Here is a 24891-nt window from a genome sequence, read left to right as displayed (position 1 = left end):
TTTTATATTTTTGTTATGTCAAAAATGAAGCAGGCAAGCAAGGTAAGCAGGCGAGGCTGCTTATGTATCTAGGCCTTAAAGGCTGAGTTTTTGAAATGATGCCTTTTTAGCGAAAAACCGAACTCTTTAAGTGTCTAGTATTTCCATATGAATGAGGATCAAAACTGAGAAGCCAATTGATAATTCCATTCGCCGGGATGAAATCATGATATTGGTAGCGATCAGTAAAATTTTGCAACACTGTCAGATCGTTTTGAAAAACATTACTCTCTGTAATAGAGGGTAATAAATGAAGTTGAGCCATTGGGGGAATACTCCAACTCAAGCAATCAAATCAGATTGAATCTTCAACAATAAACAAAACAAACATTTAGCCTATGTTTACCTGGAATATCCTCCAGGTGATGTGTGTTTTTCCATTTGATACCTGTTAGACATGATTTTTTGCCAATATTATTCAAAGCCCCTATATGAAAATTAAAGCCGTGTGGAGCAAAAAATTGAACTCGCGTATCCAGGCAAAATTTTTTCTACTTCATAGATATATAACATTAAATTCGGCACACCAAAAATGTCTCCAAAATCTTTATTTATATTAAAAGAAAGCGATAGGAAAACATATCGATGACATGCGGTGACGTGATTTCATGGCATCTTTTGCATTGGTTAAAATGGTATGTCAAAGCATTGGCGTAAATGGCATGCTTTGGATCCAAAAATGAATAGCATCTTTTGAGGTCCACGCTCATATAAAATTCATCGGTGAATATGCTAAAAAGATGATATGCCAGATCACTTACACTCATGATTGAATGGCATCTTTGGCATCGAACATTTTGCTGGGTATATACAAACGGTATATTACACTATGCAACACTGAAAATGCAAACAACTTTTGAAAGTACATATTAAGGCTACAAAAACCCTAGTAGGGTTTTGTCCTGTCAGATTCAGTTCGGATTTTATGGCCTCATCTAAACCGGGCTAAATCTACACTTTTTTGCATTTATCAGGCCTTTATCTCAGAAACGAATAGGAATTTGGCCTTGCTGTCTTTAGCAATATTGTAGCCCTAAACTAGTAGAACTTATCTTTTGAACAAACCACATAAGATAAGCTCCATCTAGGGCATCAAAATCTATAAAATATAAAAAATTTTACATAATTGCTGAAATTCTGGTCAGTATCGGCTAAACTATTGGGAGTTGAACCAAGTAACCTTTTGCAAAAATCTTCCAAATAAAGTTCTCAACAATTCTTTAGAACATCCCGAAACTCTAAAATGCTTACTTCATGTTGTTTCAGTGGTATTTTGCATCTTATCTTTTACAACACGTATTTCAAACACAGTTCACACCAACAGTTTATTCTCGCATTTCGGATTTCACTACATTATTGACATTTTTATTAAATCGTCGCTGAAAAATGTACTGAAAACAACGACATACATGCATTTTACAACAATGGCATGTTCTGAAGAGTTGTGTATTATATTCCAGGGAATATTTTTCCAAAAGAAAATATTCAGAAACAATTAAGGGTTTTGGAGATACGGTGCAAAATATATAAAAATTGTGGAATATTTGCATATATTTTGAAATTTGAGGCAATTCTTGTCCTTATCTACAAATTTGCTTCAGAGATCATAAGAATATTCGCATTGGTTTCAGAGATATGGCCCCGATTTTCTTTGAAAAATCAAAATTTAACCATGTTTAGATGGGGCCATAAAATACGAGCTGGATCTGACACAACAAAACCCAACTAGAGTTTCTTGTCCTTTGGGTCTGTACTTTCAAAAAATACTCAGTTCGAATTGTTTGCAAAAGATCACCTTAAAAATGTTGCACAGTGTTATACTATGTTAGAGACTAGTCAAAGTCAAGCCAATTCATTCATATTTTGTTGGCCCAATCGATGCTTTCAATGTTTGCAAACAAAAGTAAAGTTCTGTGACAATCGAATTAAGATTAGACCATTAACCTATTTTGCCAGAAGAATCTCTTGTCTTCTATTAAAGACATTGTGGGAAATCCTACTGAATACCTTGTGACACAAAATGGAAATCAAAGAAGGTCTGGGGTCGGAAAATTCCCTTTGGGCATGAAAACCCCTATTGGGTATATTAAGAACCCCAAAGGATCACATAGCAAAAACTTCTGGGTTATGTCCAGTGTTGCCGAATTTGACGATTTATCGTCATTTTGACGGTTTTTTGGTCAAAAATTGAAAAATGACGATTTGACGATTTTATGGTCCAAAATGACGATTTTTCACGTAAGACACAAATGCATGAAATAAAAGGCGATAACTACATTCTGACACAAATTTTACGAAAGATTTTAAGGAAAACAATGTTCCAAACTCGATTTTTGATCTGTTTTAATGTTTTACTAGCAAAATGCCCGCTACTTCGTATGCGGAAAGGATATAAAAAACAAATAAACAATATATAATATGGAAATGACAAACACTGAAAATTTGGTCGCACTAATACCAATTTTAATCAATATTTATTTTTATCTTAGTACTGTACGTACCCCTTAAGTTCGATTTTCAAATAGATCAGCCGTATCTCACCCTTACACATTAACAGCGAGATCAACGTTGCACACCAATACACACCCTAACTCCAAAAAATAAAAATTCCAGCACTGTCCCTACACCCAAAAACAAATTGAGTACCATTAATTAATTTATTTACAGTAAATTCCATAATAATTACAGTAATTCCAAATCTCAAGATTCCAGCTGTATCCGTTCGTCCAATTCCAAATTGTACCAAACTTAGTATCAAGTCGAACTCTTCGTACCCATAAGTAAGATTTTCCAAAACTACCTCAATCCTTTACTTTAGTAGTAATCTTACTTCCAAATTTCAGGATTCAAACTCTATCCGTTAAACCAAATTAAAATTGTACTAAATTTAGAACAATTTAGAATTTTCGTACCAATGTTTAAAACTTCCTCAACGCAACAGGGCTACAAAAATCATACTTTCAAATTGCAGGATTCCACCGCTATCCGTTAACCTACATACAAATTGTATTAAATTTAGTACCATAAGTTTGCTTTTTCAAAACAACCTGAATCCTACTCTTCGACTGTAATCGTAATTCCAAATTTCAGGATTCCAGCTCTATTAATTCACCCGAATCCAAATTGTATCAAATTTAGTACCATTTCTTTCTCAAACAAAAATTTCAGGATTCCAGCTCTACCCGTTCACCCGAATCCATATTGTACCACATTTAGTACCATTTAGTACTCCTCGTACCCATACGTACGACTTTTCAAAATTGCCTCAATACCACACTCATACAGTAATCTTAATTCCTAATTCCAACACTATCCGTTTACTAAAATTCAAATTGTACCAAATTTAGTGCTTTCTGTACCCATAAGTACGAATTTCCAAAACTACCTCAATTCTACTGTCCGGCAGTAATCTTAGTTCCGTTCATCCAAATCCAAATTGTACCAAATTTAGTACCATTTAGTACTTTTCGTACCCAAATGTACGAATTTCCAAAACTATCTCAATCCTACACCCCTACAGTAATCTTAATTCAAAACTTTAGAATTCCACCTCTATCCGTTCACCCAAATCCAAATTTATTACTGCTCGTAATCATAAATACGAACTTCCAAAACCACCAGATTCTAGCTTTATCCATTAAAAATATGCAATTGGTACCAAATTTAGAAACTTTTAGTACTTTTCGTACACTTATAGGTAGAGTTTCTAAATACCCTTTGGTACATCTTCCTAACTCTCCATCAATGACCACTCGTTCAAAATGTCAGAATTCTAGCTCTTCGCGTTTTCCTAATACAATGGATTCCATATTTAGTACACTTTAGCACTTTTCGTACCTTTCTACGACGAATTTCCAAAAACCCCTTTACACAAAAACAAATTGTACCAAATTCTGTACAATTCGATTTTCCAAAACAACCTTAATCCTTCACTTCAACAGTAACCATAATTCCAAATAACAGGATTCCAGCGCTATCCGTGCACTCAAATCCAAGTTGTACCTTTTGGTACATTTCATACCCATAAGTACGAATTTCAAAAACTACTTCCATCTCAATCTTATACTCCAACAGCAGTCTGACCGAATTCCAGGATTCCAGCTCTATCCGTTCCCCCAAATCCAAATTGTACCACAGGTAGTACCACTTAGTAATTTTCGTACCCTTACTACCTCAGTCCTACACTCCAATAGTTATCCTAATTTCAAATTTCAGGACTCAAACACTATCCTTCACCCAAATCCAAATTCTACCTCTATAGCCTACCGCGAACGGGTTGCAAATTCGAACTCTTTCCGTTTACTAAAATTCATACTTTAAAATAAATAAAATTAAAATACTTAAAATTCAGGATTCCAGTTCTATCCGTTCACCCAAATCCAAATTGTAATAAATTTAGTACCATTTAGTACTTTTCGTACACATAAATACGAATTTCCAAAATTTCCCCAATCCTATGCTCCAACAATAATCTCAATTTCAAATTTCAGGATTCCAGCTCTGTCCGTTCACTCGAATCCCTATTGTACCAAATTTAGTACTTTTCGAACACATAAGTACGAATTTCCAAAACCACCCTCATATCTCAGTCCTACACTTCACAGTAATCTTAATTCCAAATTTCAGGTTTCCAGCTACATACATACGTTCACCCAAATCCAAATTGTACTAAATTAAGTACCATTTAGTGCTTTTCGTACCCATAAGTTCGAATTTTAAAAACTACCTCAATTCTACACCCCACCAGTAATCTCAATTCCAAATTTCGAGATTCCAACTATATCCGTTCACCCAAATCCCCATTGTCCCAAATTTAGTACCATTCAGTACTTTTCATTCACATAAGTAAGAATTTCCAAAACTTCCCCAGTCCTACACTCCAACAGTAATATCAATTCCAAATTTCAGGAATCCAGCTCTATCCGTTCACCCAAATCGAAACTGTACCAAATTTAGTACCATTTAGTACTTTTCGTTCACCCAAGTTTCCAAAAAGCCTTTGGTGCATCTTTCTTACTCTTCATCAGTGATCCTCAGTCCAAATTTGAGGAATCAAACTCTATCCGTTCACCCAAATCGAAACTGTACCAAATTTAGTGCTATTTAGTATTTTTCGTACCCTATGTACGAATTTCCAAAACTTCCACAATACTAAACTCCACCAGTAATCTCAGTTCCAAATTTCGAGATTCCAAATACCCACCCAAATACCTATTATACAAAATTTAGTTCCATTTAGTACTTTCCGTACACATAAGTACTAATTTCCAAAACCACCCTCATATCTCAATCCTACACTACAACAGTAACCTTAATTCCAAATTCCAGGTTTCCAGCTCTTTACATTCACCCAAATCTAAATTGTACTAAATTTAGTACCATTTAGTACTTTTCGTACACATGATTGGTAATTTTCCAAACCATTTCCTTTTAGAAGCACCACTTCCCAACCTTGATTTCCATACCAAATTCCTATATTCCTGGGGCCTATTATTGATTTCATTAATTATTTAGCGATTTCTTCAAATGACAGATTTTGAAATGAATGATATGACTGTACATATCCATATACGATAAAATTCTTAATTGCAAATAAATCGTGGTAACATGCACAATTTTATTGCACTTTCATTGATTTGCAAACATTTAGTTATTAACAAAAAGTGAGGTCCATACAGTTTTTAGTTGTTGTTATTTCTGGCCGATATCTGAATTTATTCCCCTAATGTTGTCTTCAACAGCAACTCATTTGTTCAACAAACCCAACATCATTTATTGAAAGAATTTTTGTTTTAATTTTAAATTGAAAATCAAAATTTTTAGAAATGCATCGTTTGTAATCATCTTTTCTAACTGTATTTTAACGAATGAAAATCTTTTGTGCGACACCTGTTATGTGAAAACTAAATCAGGATCGGTTTGTATTTTTCGCGTAATTGATGTTTAAACCATTATCACCAACTGCGACATCTGTTGCAATGGAAGATAACAAATGTCTTGTCTTTCTATTATTTAGTGGTTTACGATAAAATTAGTGCGCCTAGAAGTAAACTACAAAATTTTAAACTATGTGTGATCGTTTACGGTATCATGAAGTTATAGCATTGTTAATTTGACACATCGTCGGTGTCATGCTTAAGTGTTCCATACGCCATTTGCCTGATTCGAGAAAAACTCAAGTTAATGTTAAAGGCCATACAGGACAAAAATGGTGAAATAATCCAATACTATAAGAGCTCAGTTCTACTTAATTAAACTCATATAATATTCCAGTAGTTTATTTTAGTCAGATATCTGTGATAGTCTAGAAGTTATGGCCAATTTTTATAATTGCAAAAAGTTGCTGAATTGTTCCATGGAATCTTTTTTTCATGTTTTTGGCAGTTTGTGTCACATGGAACACATTTTGTCACATTTCAACCAAAACACTTTTTATCAATCGTGTTCCACCTCCCTTATATGAAGTGCTACTGTTGAGTTCCAAAATCAGGACTTTAAATGAAACATTTATTTTTCTCATATAAATACGATAAGGACCATTATTTTAGGTTTCCTTAACATTTATTTGAAGGATTGCCACCACTTATCACTATTTTTTTGTGGTAAAATCGGACAAAACGGATCGATATGTTGCATTTTTAAGGTAACATAAAACATTTAACGCGTTTTTCTTATAAAACCATTTTTTTAGTCGGTGTTCACACTAGCTTCAAGTCGAATGAACGTTTTTGTGTATATTTTTGTGGGCTTACATCAAAATTTTGTCTTTAATCTGGGGAATTTTTTGTTTAAACGATTTCGTTTTCATATAACAATACAATATTCAAAAATATTTGAATGTAGAAACTGTTATTCTTCAGTTTTTAAACCAAGTCCTTTAAAACAATTTGTTCCATACGCCACATTATTCGTAACTTGGCAAAAATGGACAATTTCTTGTTCCAAACGCCATAATTTTTTGAGAGGAACAATTCGTTTTTGTCTCTTTTTGTTCCATACGCCAAACGACATGGATATGGAACTAAAAAGTTCAAGGTTGTTTTGTTCCATACGCCAGGCTTTATGGAAATGGAACAAAACGACAAGATTTTTTGGGTCACAAAGCGGATATGGAACATACTGGCATCTGAATATCGCAGAAACTATAAGAGATAGAGAAAAGCCGACCAAAAAATCTGAAAGAGCACGGTTCAAAACCTTGTAAGGTACCTTTATCTCAAAATGTCAAAAATGGCGTATGGAACACTTAAGCATGACACCGACGACATGTCTTGCAGAGGGCCAACTAAGTGAATAAGTACGTAATAGTAATGAAAAATAAGGATTTTTGTTGTTTTTATTTTTTGTGGTTCCAGGATGAATTTTCTAAAACCCGGCCTTATCTCGCACATTTGCATCAACAGTGACCCACTGGTAAAATTTCAAGCTCCTAGCTTTAGCCGTTTTGGCTGGGCGTTGATGATGAGTCAGTCAGTCAGTCAATCACTTATCACCAAGCTCATTTATATATATAAGATAGCAATTTCTAGACGGATTAGCTATATTTAGGCACATAGGCATAACTTCCTACTAATGACCTCCTTAAGCTGTCAGCCAGATTTGAATGAAAATTTTTATTTTTTTTTTAATTAATTTCTCGTTGGAATAGATGGAATAATGCAAGTGAAAAAGGAAAGCCGACGACGATTCGAACCCACTATGTGACATGACATGTTTCGACTTTACGACTGCCCACAAATAAAATGTACCGACAAACGTGGACGGTCACACTGTCAAGCAAGCGATATTTGAGCTTAGCTGTCATTCAAAATGACAATGTGTACCCAGCTTTACCATGCTGCATTACTGCAAAAACGATAACCATAGAGAGCTGTTCTTTTAGCGGTATTTAAGTGATATTGGGTTAGATTTATTGCTGAGTGTTGTATATTTTATGTTGTCAGTCTCTTTCACAAAAATATCAGCGAAAAATCGCATTAAACGGTAGCCAAACCGAGTTTTGGACCCTGTTGACGATTTTTTGACGATTTTCCAAATTTTATTGACGATTTGACGATTTTTTTGACGATTTCCGCTCAAAAACTGTCGGCAACGCTGGTTATGTCGCAATTAATTTGTTGATTGACCCCCAAGATTGTTTCTCTATCTATATTTTTATATCTCTGTTTGGAGATATCGTTTCATCTCATCATTTTGAGATGACATGTTTTCAGTTAAGTAGAGTGAGCAGTCTTTCTGTCGAATATTTTGTCCTTCTAGCTCAGTTTCTTCCATATCCTTTTTGTTCTTGAACTGAAAAAGTAACACAAGATGCAATTTTGTACAAAAATGTTCACCCGAACATTTATGTTGGATCGGGTAAAAGTAATAAATGACACCAAAGTTCAAAATGTTGGTCATGAATTGCTTATAATTTTTATACGCAGCGATAGTGATTTGGGTATCATATACTCGGTCCCGTCCCGACTATAGAATTTGTTTACTTGTTTTGCTAATAAATCGTCGGCATATGTCGATTATAAGGTCCAAGATTGCTGGCTATAAGAATGTTAGGTAGGAATCAGATTCCATAGAAAGTTAATTTTTGTCGATTGTTGTGCTGACAGAAACATATAAAATGTGATAAGATCTTGACTATATATGTATATTAAATTTTTATCTAAATGTCGATATTTTTCATTTTTCCAGGATAGCTGTTAAAATATTCTAATCGTTTTTTGGAAAGGGTAAGTATTTTGGAGCCAATTTCAATTACATACAAACATACATATTTAAACATTTATTCAATATTATTTGTTGAGTTGGTGGCAAACTTGTCTACCCTTCTAGGTAAACATATGTAGAAAACTATGTTGACTAAAACTTTGACCATATTAAACCCGCATTCCCGCTGTTTCTAAAAGCATTTGTTTCAATATAGATTCCGTTAGCGCAAATAAAGAACATTTGTTAAATTAGTCGCATTCAATGTGTGTTTCAAATTACATCGTTATGAACAACTAACTGAAAACTCACATTCTGGTAAACAAACTGGCCACACGTGCACTTCAAAAGTAATAAATTTTGCAACAGATTTTTGTAATCTCGCCAGCACTTTTTGTTGCTTCTATTTTGAAATTCACTGCTGTGACTCTGAACCCTGTTCAGTGGAAACTCCATTGGTGCACACACAATAAACCAATGCATTGGTTGCGAAGAAATGTTTTTGGGTGTGGGCGATATGTCACACTTTCTTACCGCACAGGTGTAATCACCTGTTTTGCCTGCATTCAAGGAACTTTTTCAGAGTTCTAAAAAATTTCTCATATTATGAAAACATTAAAATGCTGAGCCACAATCTTAATTTGAATTGTATTTGCCAAACTAGGAAATCTCTCGGATTGTTCGTACCGAAATAATATTTTTCATGACACTACACTGAGGGATGCTTGACAATTCTGTGAAAAGCCTCCTTAAAAATAATCCAAAATCTACTTGAAGATGACGTCGACTGAGCAGCAGTCACAGCTGCATCTGATTTCTTCTTTTGCACTAGACTTCTAGTTTGGCTCCTTACGACGATGAGTATCTATGTGCCATAAGTCTGGCTAATAATCTACACCTGATGTCAAAGTTCGCATATAATGAGAATTGTTAAAATACAAATAGAGAAAACAAAGAATTTTGCGAGGTCGGTGGATATTGTTATAAGAGGAGGGTATATGATAAGGGAATTCATAGCGCAATTTAGCCTAGAATGGCACATGCTAAAGTGTGGATTCTGGCGAATATTGTTCCATAACCAAATATTAAATTGGGTGGCTTCGTCTTCGCATAAACCACGAAAAAGCTTTGATAGTTGCTGTTGTTGTTACTTTTTAGCTGTCACTTGTACACGTCCTCTGTGTCGTCGGATGAAATCTGCAATGTTCCCGGCTTATTTCAAATGCTAGTGGTTTGGGGAGGATATTGGTTGGTTCCGTGACATACCTCAACGTGAAGTGCATTTAGAGAATTTCAAGGATTCGTCTGTTCTCTTAGAGATTTTCTTTTTGCTTAGGGTTGTTGTGTGTTGTAGTTTTTTGGTACGTTTTTGACTGTGGTTACGTCACTTCCCTGTGCACCTCCATTCAGCGGGCTTACAGTGTAACAAAATAAGGAAAAGGCGTCGGATAGTATGTGTGTTGTTGACTTTACTGTTGTTTTTTGTTTGTTTTTGTCGTGGCAGTCATCCTTATCTTAAAACCAAATTGCTTTCTTGTCTTGTGGTTTGTTTACAAAACTTTTTCCATTTTTACGTGGCACTTTCCAGGATTGGTACATTTTCGCAATACCGACTAAACGGTAGTTTGGCTTAGCGAAAAAAGACACACACAACAAACGCAGCAGGAAATATTGACTTAATGAACACTGCCAACTGTAGTACTTTTGGTTAAACGCAAGTTTCCGTTTCCGTTGTTTTGAGGCATTTTTTATTGGCCACACCAATTTATACTCAAATTTCTAAAATTTATTTATTTGTTGTTATTTACAATTAGATTTTTTTTAAAATAAAAAGAGCTAGTAATAAACCAATACGTAATGGGTCCTTCCCACATTTAAATTGTCTTAATGATGGGTGTTGCACTGTCGAACCCCAAAACCTTCGAAACCTTTTTTAAATTTATAAAGTTTGAAATTATGAGTCTAGTAAACACTTGAATGTCCCCAAATTAAAATTAATTTTTATGTATTCAAGAAACTGTCAAGAACAGTCGGATTTGTTCGGTTAGACGTGTGTAGCGATTTTGCACGTTGTGTGAAATATGTATGTTAGAACATTTGTTTCTCACTTTAACAAATTATCTCTTTTCACATAAATAAGGAGGACATTAAAGATTTTCTTTATTTTGGCGTACATTATTCAGCAATTGTCGAGATTCTTCTTAAAAGTTTGAAATTAAATTTAATGCTGCAAAAGTCCAAATTATTTTGGAATTCATATACATTTTCAACATTTGTGTTGCTGATTCCTAAAAACTAAATACTTATACTGGTTTCACCGAGTGACGACGTTTTTTGCAGTAATCTCCTAGGGTCTCCCCTTTGCAGTTGGTTAGAAACAGCTGAGCCTACACCACCAGAAGTCACATGACTCTTTGTTGTTATTGTCGTTGTTGCTGTTGTTTTATTGTTTCTTTTTATGCTTTACATGACGATGTTTTTTTACTTATCATCTTAAGTAACACTTCCTGTATGCGATGTTGCATACTAAAAAAGGCACGGGTCGCATATGACGTGGCATGCCACCACCAACCAACCAACAGCAGCAGCAATGCCTGTGCTACAACACCAGTCGCTGTTGTCAACCACCTATCGAGGTTATTAATTCATGCTTGCTTGCACAACAGCAGGAGAAGTGTTTGGAAGCTCGGTAGGCTTTAAATGCTGAAACAAAAGGATTATTTGCCTATGTCCTATGGCATAGCAACAACGGCGGCTACAGTATAAAGTATGTTTCTGATGAGTTTGGTTAGCGTTCTTTTTTTAGTTCGCAGTGAACGTCTGGTTTGTATTCCTGTTTTTTTATTTTATGTATATGTATGTATGTGTGTATAAACTTGGTGTATGTATTTTTCTTGTCTGAAACAATCGTTGTTTTATGGAACACCAACACCAATGACAAGCATCCCGCATGATTGTCATTCAAGCAGCAGCAGCACAGCACGCCACGTCCCCGGAAATAAATCCCTTTGACAGTGTGCGGGTGAAAAAGAGATTGCTTAGCAACAGCAGGCCATAAAAAGAGTTGTGAAAAAAGTGGATTATACAGCACGCGATGACCAAACCAGAAGAATTAAGTCAACGATATGACACGATATTGCTATGCCGTTTGGCGCATCGTTTAAAAGCGAAGTTTTTTGTTCGACATTTTAAAATTTAAGATAGGGGGTTAACCCATTTTCCCTTAAATATTGGCAAGAAACAACAAAATATTATTCGCAAGAAATAACACAATTGGAAGCAAAAATTTCAAAATATTTGTTATTTGCTTGCATGGATATAATTAAAGGGAAACTAATAAGAAAACAACATAAAAATGTGAGTTTTTACAAAAGATAATGGCCTGATTCACTTAGACACAAGGGAAATTGAACTGGTTGTGGTATTGACAAATTTGGAATATCTTATGTCAAAATGTTCTTTATGTTGTTGGAGAAATTACAACAAAAAATTGGTTACAAATGAATTTGACACTTTATATTCGAATAGTTGGTGTGACACCACTACCAATTCTATATGGATTTTATGGCCTCATCTATACCGGTGAAAACTTTTTTGTATTGATTAAGGCTTTATCTCAGAAACGAATAGAAATTTTACTTTGCAGCCTTTAGTAATATTGTAGACCCAATGTAGTATAACTTTGTTGTCAAGCAGACCAACGAAAAAACTGTATCTAATACATCAAAATCGTTAAAATATATAAAAATGTACATAATTTCTGGAATTCTGGTAAATAGCAGCTAAACTGTTCGAAGCTGAATCAAGTAGCATTTTGCAAAAAATCTTCCAAATAATGTTCACAACAATTCTTAAGAACATTCTCTAAACTCTAAAATGCTTATTTTATGTTGTTTTTAGCAGTATTTTATATTATATCATGTATGTGTATTTCAAACACTGCACTATAGGTAATATGACCTGTTTTTGAGGCAAAAATTAATAAATGTGGAGTTATGGGCTTTTTATACGTTTTAAATAATTTATGTTTATGTATATAGTTGATTCAAAACAAGTTTCTGAAGATATTTCTGGCGGTAGAATTTCAGACAATTTTGTATAAGTCTAAAAAATCTTAGGTTGTATCCTATATGCCGTTTTGTAGCAGTAACAAACATTTTAATACAAAATTTTAACTTAATACAGAAAGCATACTGCCACCATTCTACTGAATATCATACATATGTACATATCGTTCATTTACTCAAAGAGTGGCATAACTCAAAAAATGGGGTTTTTTAGTAAGCAATTTCTGCTTTATCTTGTATAAAATTTTCACGTTGATATCTCTAAAACCCAACGAGTTACAGTTTACTTTTTGTAGGAGTTTGGCATAAATCATCAAAAAAGTTTTTTGAATTTATGTGGCACTAAAACACTTCAAAACATGGTTGATCTTGCACAGAACTTTAGCACTGATAGTTGGTTAGTTCTTTACCAAAGATGGTCCAAGTATTTATTTTTTGTGTAATAATCTTAAAAACAAATTACAAATTTCTTCAAATCAAATTAGAAAACTCTCTTTATTAAAAGTGTAAAAAATCGACTTTTTGTCCAAAACCTGTCCAAATTACCTATAGTGCACTGTTCACATGGGAAGTTTTATATCGTATTTGGGATTTTACTACATTGCACTATAGGTAATTTGCCCTGTTTTTGAGACAAAAATTAATAACAGCGGATTTAAAGGAATTTTTAACTTTTTAAATTATTTATGTGTAAAAGTGAGATAAAACAAAGATTTTTACAGATAAATTCGGATATAAGGAACAACGGTTATAAGCAACTACGTATATAACGAACAAAGCTATTTTTTCCAACGCAATTTTCATTAGTTTTCTTATACACAACAAACTGATGAAAACGATCACGGTAGTAAGTAACAAAAATTGTGTCCCCGCGAGTAGATTTTCCAACGAATTGTTACTACAGTTTTGTATATTTTTTGAATATACGTTAATAAAGACGAGTTTAGTACTCTTTAAACTGTATCAATGATTAATAGAGAGATAAAATAAACCTTACTACTGCCGCACCGTTTATAGAAAACCACGGATATACCGAACAATTTGTCGCCATTACTTATTTTACTTGCAATGAAATTGTAAACAACAATATGTTTTACATTTATTGTTTATTTCCTCAAACCAAACTTCCACAATTTTAAGGCTTTTTGTTGAGAAGTAACTTAATAAAATCTCATATATATCAAAAAACGGGCAAAATCGGGTTTTGAAACCTATTAATACCAATGCAGAAGACTTTCAGTAATGTGTTCTAGGTGGCAAAATCACGGCCAAACACGGCCAATTTAGTATAAGTCTATAAGATGTGAGTTTTAGAAAAATAAAATATTTATTTCTGACTTTTTGTGTTTTTTGGTCGCTAACCAAAATGTTTAAGCTATATTATATATTAACTAAATTCTTCTCGCAGTTGCCAATCTATTCCATTTTACATATATTTATATTTGGTTTATTTTTCCGCTGTTTTAAATACATTGAAATATGCCTTACAATATATATTTTTTTAGTTCTTCTTCGAAATTCTCACTTTGACTGCAATTTAAACCGCGATAATGACGCTATTTTGAAAAATATCATTCATATTAATAAATTTTGACATGTTCTTTTTTCAATGCCAACTAAAAAATTATTATTATTATTAAAAGTTGCAAAATCGACTTTTTGCCTCAAAAACAGGGCAAATTACCTATAGTGCATTGTTGATATTCGACCTTTTTTCCTTTATTACGAATGAATACATTGTTGATGTTATTTATTACATTCCAGATAATATTTTCCCAAATATAACACTACGAAAAATTTAACAGCAGTTTTTCGAGTTATTTATTTCTCCAAATATTTTCTTAGTGCAATTATATAAGTTTGCTGAAGAGGTTAAAACAAGATTCGAGTAGGTTTCAGAGATATAGCCCCGATTTTGAGAACGTTGTACCTGCTCATATAAAATAATTCTAATGGAATATCGTATGGACTCGTAAGGACGATTATAATATGTAATCAGGTAATATATAACTTTGTCTGAGGTTTCATTGCTCTATATGTGACTGATGGTATGGAGAATATCCCAACAATTACTGGGTAGAGAAGCCCCAAGAATGTAAAAATATGACACTGTAACCAGTGAAGGTGAATGGCGATAGGCGTAATTCATATGACACTGCCGTGGAACTTTCTACGATAAATCAACCAGATCCAACATTCTCCAACACCAAAGTACATATGTAAGTCGGTTGAATACACCTAAACTCCTCCATACACGACTCCCAAGAAAACAGAAACCACACGACGTAGCTTTATGTTACTATTGTCTTTAATAATCATATTGGCAAACCTAGCGCAGCAATAACATTGTATGTATGCCCACCCTGCGGAAGACACACACAAATTTCAACTGTTTGTGTGGTAAAGTCTTCTTCCCTCCTTTGCCTTTCACGGCTTGCAATGCAAAGACTCAGGGTTAAGGTTAATTTACTTTACGGAGCATAATCAAATTACCTATTTAGCCGTTGATGGTCTTACGATGGCAGGCATTCAAGCGAACTGGTGGACAGACATACCTAAAAGTAGTTCAACGTTACATCTCACATATTCAGTTTGTTGTCAATGAGGAATTATAGGTAGTCTTGCTTTGTTGCTGGTCTGGAAAAGAAGAAGATGAAAGCAAATAACAAAAAGGGACTTTAGACTGGCAGACAGCTTGGCACCATCCGTGGCACTTGCCATGACAATGAACAAAACAAAGAAAAAAATACCTCTGCTATTAAAAGTATCAGTTTTCATTTTCATGCTGTGGTTTGCTTCATTTTGTAGGGTCTTCGTGATTTTCTACTGGTCGCAATATTTTTTTAATATTTTGAGCCAGCGAATACCAAAATAAATTATGTTTCCAACCAACACTGGCATTCGGGGAATTCAAGCTGGATGCCATATAACGTATTCACATTAGCTTCGAATTAGAGCACATCAAACGGACAGATCTCATATTTCTTGCAGCCAGCTAGGCAAACCGCAAATCAATTGTACATACTTCGAATTCTTTTTCAATAGCCTGAGTTAATGTGAGTGCAAATTTAAGTCAATTACTCAACATTTCATAGATGTCGCTTTAGCGGCAGACAGGCTCTTCTCTTTGAAAACATTTTATTTCAGTAATGCAGCAGTCTTCTTTAAATAAGATTCACAAAGACATGACCGACGACTAAAGGTATAATATCCCAAAGGCTTTTCATCTCAAAACAAAAAAGAAGTGCTGCAACAACCGGCACTGAATGCAAAGAGGTATAAAGATAGGAATGTTGCTAACAAAATACGCATGCTAGGAGGATATACCATTCAACCGGCTGAAAATAATGATGCAAATAAAACGCTTTCATAAGCTTGGACCTGCATAAGAGATGTGTATATTTATACCTTTGTAATCATTTGCACAAAGTGAAGATGCACCGGTAATAGCCTTTGGGTGTGCTAGCTCAAAAGGCAGCCATTGTCTCTTCTGGGTCGTAATGACTGAAATGGGAACAGAAGCCCTAAGTAGCAATAGTTGTCAAGTAAGCTTGTTTGCTTACGAGTATGTGTATTCGTTTCATAGCACACTCTAAGAAATGAATATATTTTAAGGATATACATATTTTAAAATCTTTTCTATTCCATACAGTATGTTCCTTATTCTGTATTTTCCCTTTTTTAATAAGTTACACTTATTCTTCTTTATTTGCGGATCCGTTATTCGGATATAAAGCGATCATACAATAGTATACATTACATTTATATATATCATATATACATGTTCTGTTATTTTATTTTATGAAATTATAGACAGTACTCGATTTTTGGCAGCATGTAGCAGATTTGTTTCATCTCTGTATCCTGTCCACTCTTGGATGTTACTTAGCCAGTATATCTCTCTTCTGCCTCTTGGTCGTTGTCCTTCTATGTTGCATTTAATAATGCATTGTATAAATCTGTATTTGTCATTTCTCATCATATGCCCAAGGTATGCGATTTTTCTCGATCTGCCCGTGTGTAAGAGTTGTCTGTCGACATGCATTCGTCTGAGAACTTCTTGGTTTGAAATGTGCGATGTAAAGGGTATCTTAAGTATTCTTCTATAGACCCACATTTCAAATGCTTCAATTCTTTTTTGATCTGCACTTTTGATGGTCCAAGTTTTTACGGCATATAATAGTATAGACCAAATATAACATTTGACAAATCTTATCTTGGTTGCGAGGCTTAATTCGGTATATGTAAGTGTTTTTTTGTATTTAAAAAAGGCGTTTCTGGCCATCTCCACTCGGTTACACACAAACGTGTAATTATGGATGCATGTTAATCGCATTTAACTGACATGTTCGTACTCAATTAATTAGAAAATGGTGTAATGGTAATGGTATTCTCTCATATTGATGGCCAATGATATGGAACCCACTTGAAATGGCATTGTAACAGGGTGACATCCACATTGATATTTTTCGTATTTTTTGTGAAGAACGCTGATTAAAATAATAGCACTTTCATACAATTTTTTATTAATATCCATCCTCCCTATTGCCCTGAAATTTGTTTCATCTATTGACACAGTTACGAATTGGTGTAAATTGTAAAAATTCGAAAAAATGTCGATCCCCTTTCACTAGTGCATTTTGAAATTATTTATTTTGTTTGAAATACGAATGCCTTTAGAAGGCGGATCATAGTTTTTTTGCAAAATGTATTGTAAAGTTTTATATGTTCAAGAAATGCAAAACATTTTGCTATTATTTTCCCCGCAGCTTTATTTCCTCAAACGTTTCTTATTGTGTGTCCCGTTTAATGTAACACAAGCCAAACGAGTTTGCACTTCCTTTTGTGAATGCACACAAGGAAGAACTTTATTTTGGATCTCCTTTCTTATTTTTTGCTTCTGCTTCAGAGAATATTAAAGCAAATAAGTACTAGCTCATCCGAGCAAGCAGCAAACATCATCATGAGTTTTTCGTACGCACGTGAATAACTACTGATAAAAATGTAAGGGAATGCGTGCTTGTTGTTGGTGTGTCGTTGACTCGAAAGGATATCACTTGTTCCATAAATATGTTGTGTAGTTAAGACCACCCTAAAAGTGGAGAAGCATACTTTAGGGGTTATGGCCACATACAAATTGTACAAAATTGAAAATTTTGTATTGGCTCATTTTAAAGTACAGGTAGAATAGAATATGTTGCAAAAAATTGTCTGAGCTACGAGTGTTAGAAAGGAAAAATTGTGATTTGTATATAATATCGATGTTTTAAAAGAGGTTTTCCCGAAATGGCATTTTTAAAAGCGATGCCTACTGTAGCTCAAAAACGGAAAATCCGATATATATATTTTTTTGTGGGATTATACACATAAATAGCTTTTCCTTGAGCAAGAAACTTCTTTTAAAATATTTTTGGCGGATTTATGGCGGAAAAACGATCAATTTAACTAGTTAAATTTGAATTTTTTACTTTGATATTCACCATTTTTAAAATGGATATTATTAAATTAGGTTCTTAACGATCTCACAAAAATATATTCTGGTCGGTTTATTCGAGTTTCGTGTTTATTAGAACGCTTTGCAATATTTTTCCGAAAGTTTAAGGTGTGACCTTTCAGATGAAAACAAAATCTTTTAAAAAGATTGGTAGATTTCTTGTAAAAAATTCATGGAAAATATTTTTTGCTGCTTAATAAGTGGCCATAAGCCACTAAGCAAGCTAAGTTACAAATTCTTTATAGATTCAATTATTTCCTTCAGACTCAAACGAATGAAATTGTAGGTGCGATATATTTTTTTTGTTTTGGCTCAAAATTGGAGCTGTAATGCGAACAGTTATTTATTTATTTTTTGCAATATTTAAGACATACAAAAATATGTATACCTCTTCTGAATGATATCAAAATATAAAGAAACAAATTCCAGAACCACCACAAATGGCGTGAATGGATTTGCAACATACACCTTCTCAACGAGAATCATCTTTCTGCAACGAATGTTAGTACATCAAATGACTTCTAGTCCATCTGCCATATTTTGTTTTATTTTTTATTTTGCTTCCTTGCAAAATATGTATAAAGTTACAAAACTAAAAACGAAATCATATTTCAAGTAAAAAATTAACAACAAAAAGATAAACATTTCAATTCTAGGAAATAAAAATAATTCTCTACTATTCGTTTATTCTAAAGCGAAGGTGTAGAAAAGTTGTTCCGTTTAATGAAAAATAGATTTAATTAAAGAAATACTGAATGTATGCATGGTTTTGGTTTACCTTTGGACTCGAGTCGCTATCTATGTTGTTTTTAGTTAGTTGCCAGTTAAATGTGAATGGGAAATTTACTGGCTTCTGTTGGAAAATAATTATGTTTTTCATAAACATTGGTCCAACAAATAGGAACATTTTTGGGTGAAAACATAATAAACAATTATCTCATAAAAACAATTTTTTGCTTATTTTTTAAGAAATTTATTTGTTGGGACAGTAGACAGTTGCGTGTAAGATTTGTAAAGAACTAATTAAAAACGAATGACAGAAGAGAGATTGTGCAAAATAAACTTGAACTTCTACTGAAATTTGGGAACATTTCTTCCTGAAACTTCAAATTCCTAAGATTCCTATTTTCGATTCACTTTGGCAGTTTTGTTGTGATGTGTATTTACTTTTTATTTTTAAAGTAAGCCCAGCTTAATCACAGATTTGTTGTTTTCAAATTTTAAAAACAACATGTTTTTAAAGTGGATGTAGTTAAAATTGATTTACTTTAGGGAAGGGCAGAGAATACTAAAAAAAATTGAAAACAACATATCAGTGATTAAGCTGGGATTACTTTACAAATTAAAAATAAAAAGTGATTCCTATTACATAAAAGTGTCCAATTTTGGCCTTAAGATAAGTTTATCATCAAAATATTGTGTATAGGAAGGGTCTGATTTTTTCTTTATAGTATAGTGGCCCAGACCCAGTGCAATAAAACTCATCCAATATTTTAATGATCCACTTATCTAAAGGCCAACATTGTGCCTTATTATGGAATAGAAGTCATAGGAATTTGAAGTTTCAGGAAGAAGTGTACCCACATTTCAAGTTTTTTTTTGCACCATTTGTCTTCTGTCATTCGTTCTTCATTAGTTCTTTATAAATCTAACAAGAAACTGTCAACTTATGCCAAATGTTTAACTTATTATAGACAATTAAAGGCCACAGCCTTCAATAGGTCTAGTATTAAAGCCATAGTTTGGCTAAATTTAGCGTTTTGAACTTGAATTGGCTTTTTTATTCCAATTTTAAAGATTCATAACAGTAGCATTCAAAATTTGCAGTTGTACTCAAGTTATTAAAGATTATTTATAATATTTAAATGGAATAAAAGTTATTTTAGTTATTAATAGACAAAAGGTCATTCATTCGTGTTACAAAAAAAAATTGAGAAAAAAATTTACATTTCATAGTATTTTTTGAAAAAAAAATTCCATAATGCTTTGTGCGTTACCTTTTTAATAATTAAATGGAATGAATTTTAGTTTTGGCATTAATAGGCAAAAGTACATTCATTCTCGCTACAGGAAATCGTTTTTGAGAAAAAATTGTTATTGGTTTACTAAAATTCTCCTACAAAAATATATTTGTAAAAATAATAAAAATTTCACACATTCTGTTGGCAAAGTTTGTTGAGTGGTAGATGTAATAAAGAAACATGTAAGAGAACGAATATTTCCAGGAATTACAGAAAGCAGTGTACAAATTTTATTTGTTGCAGACTCTTGTGTTTCAACATTTTTATATGTATGCCAGTTTTTATAAAATTCTTTCATACACATATGTATGTAAGCCTGTGTTAGTATAAGTTTGTCATCAACTTCAAACAAACTTTTCAACAACAATTCCATGAGAGATGAAACATATTGTTCGAGTGTGAATATTCTACAAAGTCATCAAAGAAAGAAAATGATGGTTAACTCTGCTGGAAACAATTTGAGTAAATTGACTAAAATGAAAAATAATAATAAACTTTTTTTAACACTAACAATTACACTTCTACAGCTTCCCTAGTGTTTCGTTAGAGTGCAGATTACAAACCAATTTTCTAGTTACAGAATATACTCAATATGATGCAATATTGCTAATTTGTTTAACGTTAATAGAAATAAGGTAATGGTTCTGCTATTTTGGAGGACACACTTTGAGAAAAAATACACCGGAATAACCGCGATTATGGCACATTCGCTTATAAATTCGGATAGGACGGCACGAAGTCAAGCACATGAACATAAATTACTATGTCAATGCAAATCAATTCAATTCGGTTTTTTTCGTTTTAACACGTTTTATTTGGTTTACATCACCTTTCGTTTTCTACTTTCCTATATTGACGAAGACTTATGGCTTGTTTCTCTAAGACGATTCAAATTTAAATTCATTCGAATTACTACCAAACTCCTTTTATTGTAGAAAATGTTTGTTTGATTGAAAACACAAATGAATCAAATATTTTTCAAAACACTGAAATTTGGTAATACTTCGAACGAATTTGAATTCGAATCGTCTTAAAGTTATTCGACCATAGTATAGACAAATAAAATTGTAGGAGGGTATATATGTATGACTCATAGCACATTTTATCCTATTTCCTATGCACTTATATTTTATCACTAACAAAAACAGCAGTAACAACAATGTTAGTCATGTAAAAAGTCATTTTTCTCCCAAAAAATATCCAAGAATATTTGACAAATGTTATTTCCCAGTTTATACCAGGATTGTCTAGAACCTTTTCCCTTTCTAAACCGCTTTCGAACATCGACTGAATTAGATTGCGAGCAGAGTGTCATCAGTGCAATGGACTATTAAGATTAGCGTACTTAGTCTGAACTTGCACTAAAAACATTACCATTTTATACGGGTTTCTTAGATCGAGTTACCCCTAAAGCCACTTAACAACATTATTCTAGTATAAAACTCGATTTAAGAGTGCATAATTTCATAAAATTTATTTCGCCGTGTGGAAGGTGGCTTATATGCAAAATATTTATTGCGTATAATTTTTCTAATTGGTTCTTTATCGTTTTCCACAAAACTGTCATGCAGCGCAATGCCAAAATTATCATACAAACGTACATGCATACCTGATGGATGTACGGTTACAATTCAAGGATTGGTATATTATCCTTATAATACTTATAAACATATTATCATTTTAAATTAGCAATTTTAATAGCAGTGCAAATATTTTCTTTTAAAATTACCTATAATTTGCATATTGAAGTCAACACAAGTTGGCCAGCCATCGCAAAGGAGTAATCGACGGATACTTTTTCATGTTTGCTTCGCCACACAAAAGGAAGTCATACATTGATATGTTAAATGACAGTCATTTGGTAAATAATAAATACATATGCATGAATATCTCCATGGATGAGTGTTTGCACATAAGTAACGTTTATTCTACAGCGCCAGGTTGCAAATATTGTGACAGTAAAATTTAAATCTTTTTTGCAACATAAAAATAAGTTCTCAGAAATTGCTTGTTGTATGTATTGGATCTGTTAAGTCAAATTCAATCAGGAATCTTAATATCACCTTACGCTACAGATATTTTCAATGAAACACATTTCTGAGTTATGGAACCACATTATACATTTAAAGGAGTACACGATGAATTGGTGGAAATATGTCAAAAATTGGACAGAGTAAAACATACAAAATCACATGCAGGGCACGTAGGTCGAATGGTAGAGAACAGACCGAAAAAGTTTTATTAAACAATGTCCATCGTACACACCACATGAATGAGATAAAAACGCTGTGTCCTAGACGACCTGAAAATAATGGGTATTCGAGAATGGCAGGAATACAAAATATAGAGAAGAGTGGAAGAAAGCTAATGCTAGATGATTATGTCAATGATATAAATCTCAGACACTAAGTTTAAAAAATAAATGTTTATATTTTTCTTAACGTCATGATTTCTAATTCTTATCCTTTATCTTCCGGTGCATTATCATAGGTCCCAAAGAAAGTTCTTTGATAGGGGGAAAAATAACTGCAATTAAATATTGGCAAAAAATTAACGACATGCAATCATCCGCACGTTCATTCTAATGTGACACTCCATCATGCCGTGTACTTATCCTGTGGTTAGATTGATGAGTCCGTGACCAGTCTTTCTCTTGTTTCCTGTCGTGTGTAAATAAATGCCTTATGAATTATTGACCATTCAAATGAATATAGAAGGCTATATCGTCGGTGTCACGCTTAAGTGTTCCATAATCGCATTTTAATGTTTTGCGTCACAACTGCGTGAGCTGACTAAAGAATATATTTATATTTTTGACTTGAATTATTAACCCTGCTAATACGTTAGAAAAAAATGTCATATGTTATGCTTGGGTCATATTTAACCCCAACTTTTTATTGATAAAATTTAAATGGGTACTTTCTTAAAAGGATTTTAAGGCTTGTGATATTTTCAATAGGATGTTGTTAGATTAATTGTTCGATGGTGAGACGAACATACCATTTTTGTGCAAGTTATATCGCTATCAATTTGGCACAGACATAAACGGATTTGGGTTCGTTGTCATTGAATGCAACAGTTATAATTTTAAGTGAAAATCTTCCTTTTTTGTTTGTGTTTTTGCCATGTACAACATGAAGGAGGTGTAAGGCTAATGCAAAACGGGGTCATAAAATTACCCTAACATGTTATGTGTCGATTTTGTCCATATCCACACTTATGACACAAATGTGAAATATCCTGCACCATATGGAACAAAGTGACAGAAAGATGTTCATCTTTGCCTCAATAAATTAAAAACTTCTTCATCGAAAATTGAAGTTCTGTAGTGGGATTCTGTAACTCATTTTTGCTGTTACCGACAAAAATCGGTAAAATTAAATCGCAAAATTATGACTAAAAACATAAAGAAAAGTTGGCACCACTGTTGGTGTCGTTAGAGGCTAGCGACTACTTTTTATTCATCGTTAACTTACCGCAAAATTTCGTTAATTATCGAAATTATAAGCATTTTAATTTTACCGACAATTATCGATAACAGCAAAAATGAGTTACAGAATCCCACTACTGATTTTTGAAATGTGTTTTAAAATATTAAACAAAGTTTAAGCTTTCGTGTCGAAGCGTGGATATATCGCAAACTAGAGCAGATAGGAGAAAGTCGACCAAAAATTCAGAAAGAGTATACCGGCAAACCCGGGAAACCATCTATATCTCAAAAAGTCAAAAATGGCGTATGGAAGACTTAAGCATGACACCGACGATATGTCGTCTAATGCGCCGCTTCATACCTTCGTGTATTTGTTGTGCACTCATTTACACACGCATGCATGTTGCAAATTTTAAAAATAATGTACATTGTTGAGGTATTTTCTCTTTTATTCGTCGTTCTTTCCTTCTAAGTATCAGATAAGTTCCTACTTATATCTTGGCGGTAGCTGTTGTAAGCCTTTACTGGTTTCGTAAGTATATCCGCATATAAAATACATTAACGTAAGCATGGATGAAGCATTTGTTGCACAAGTGCTAAAATAATGAGTTACACCAGAAAGGCGGAGCTGTGGACAAATGACGCTTTAAAGTGAGACACATGCAAATGTTGAATTGTGTTCCATGGCCAACTGATAAGGGTTGTCGCATAATACTATGTTCATTGAGTGTCCCATGATTTGTCGGAAACATTTCCACAAAGCTATTTCTATTAAATTTCACATCAAAGAATTTTTAAGTCTATAGATAAGTCTATAGATACAATAATCCTTACAGACTAGATATATACAGTGACTGTCACTGAAAATGATACAACCTGGAAATAAAAAATGTAAAAAACCGTTTTGTTGACTAAAAAGTTGTCTTTAAAATGGCATACAAAAATGTTCCGTTTACAGTGACGATATATTAAAATTTTACAGGAAAACAAAAAATGGGAATTTTTTAAATATTAAATTTTCATCCTAATCCATTTTATTTGGTTTTTCAGTTTAAATTTTTTGCTATAAGGCAGAATGAGGAAAAAACAAATCGTTTATTTCACAAGAAAGTTTCATCAATCCGATTTTCAAAAATT

At 33.2% G+C, this 24891-nt stretch overlaps 1 protein-coding gene across 9 annotated transcripts in view; it reads left to right on the top strand.

The window, feature by feature from the left end:
• B4 (imaginal disc development protein B4) overlaps window positions 1-24891 on the top strand; it is a 164586-nt gene that overhangs the window by 60624 nt on the left and 79071 nt on the right. For 7 of the 9 annotated variants that reach the window (XM_073966480.1, XM_073966481.1, XM_073966487.1 and 4 more), the window contains exon 3: window positions 8728-8765. The exons of 1 other annotated variant lie outside the window; for it this stretch is intronic. The gene's annotated coding sequence lies outside the window, so the exon portion shown is untranslated. Of the gene's footprint in view, window positions 1-8727; window positions 8766-24208; window positions 24287-24891 lie in introns of those variants that run through there. One more of the 9 variants, XM_073966489.1, reaches the window with a different exon arrangement.

This window comes from Musca autumnalis, unplaced genomic scaffold (genome assembly GCF_047663935.1).
Source record: "Musca autumnalis isolate F117 unplaced genomic scaffold, ASM4766393v1 scaffold_2, whole genome shotgun sequence".
NCBI lineage: Eukaryota > Metazoa > Arthropoda > Insecta > Diptera > Muscidae > Musca > Musca autumnalis.
Note: the sequence above shows the minus strand (reverse complement) of the source record. Positions and strands in the feature narration are given on the sequence as shown.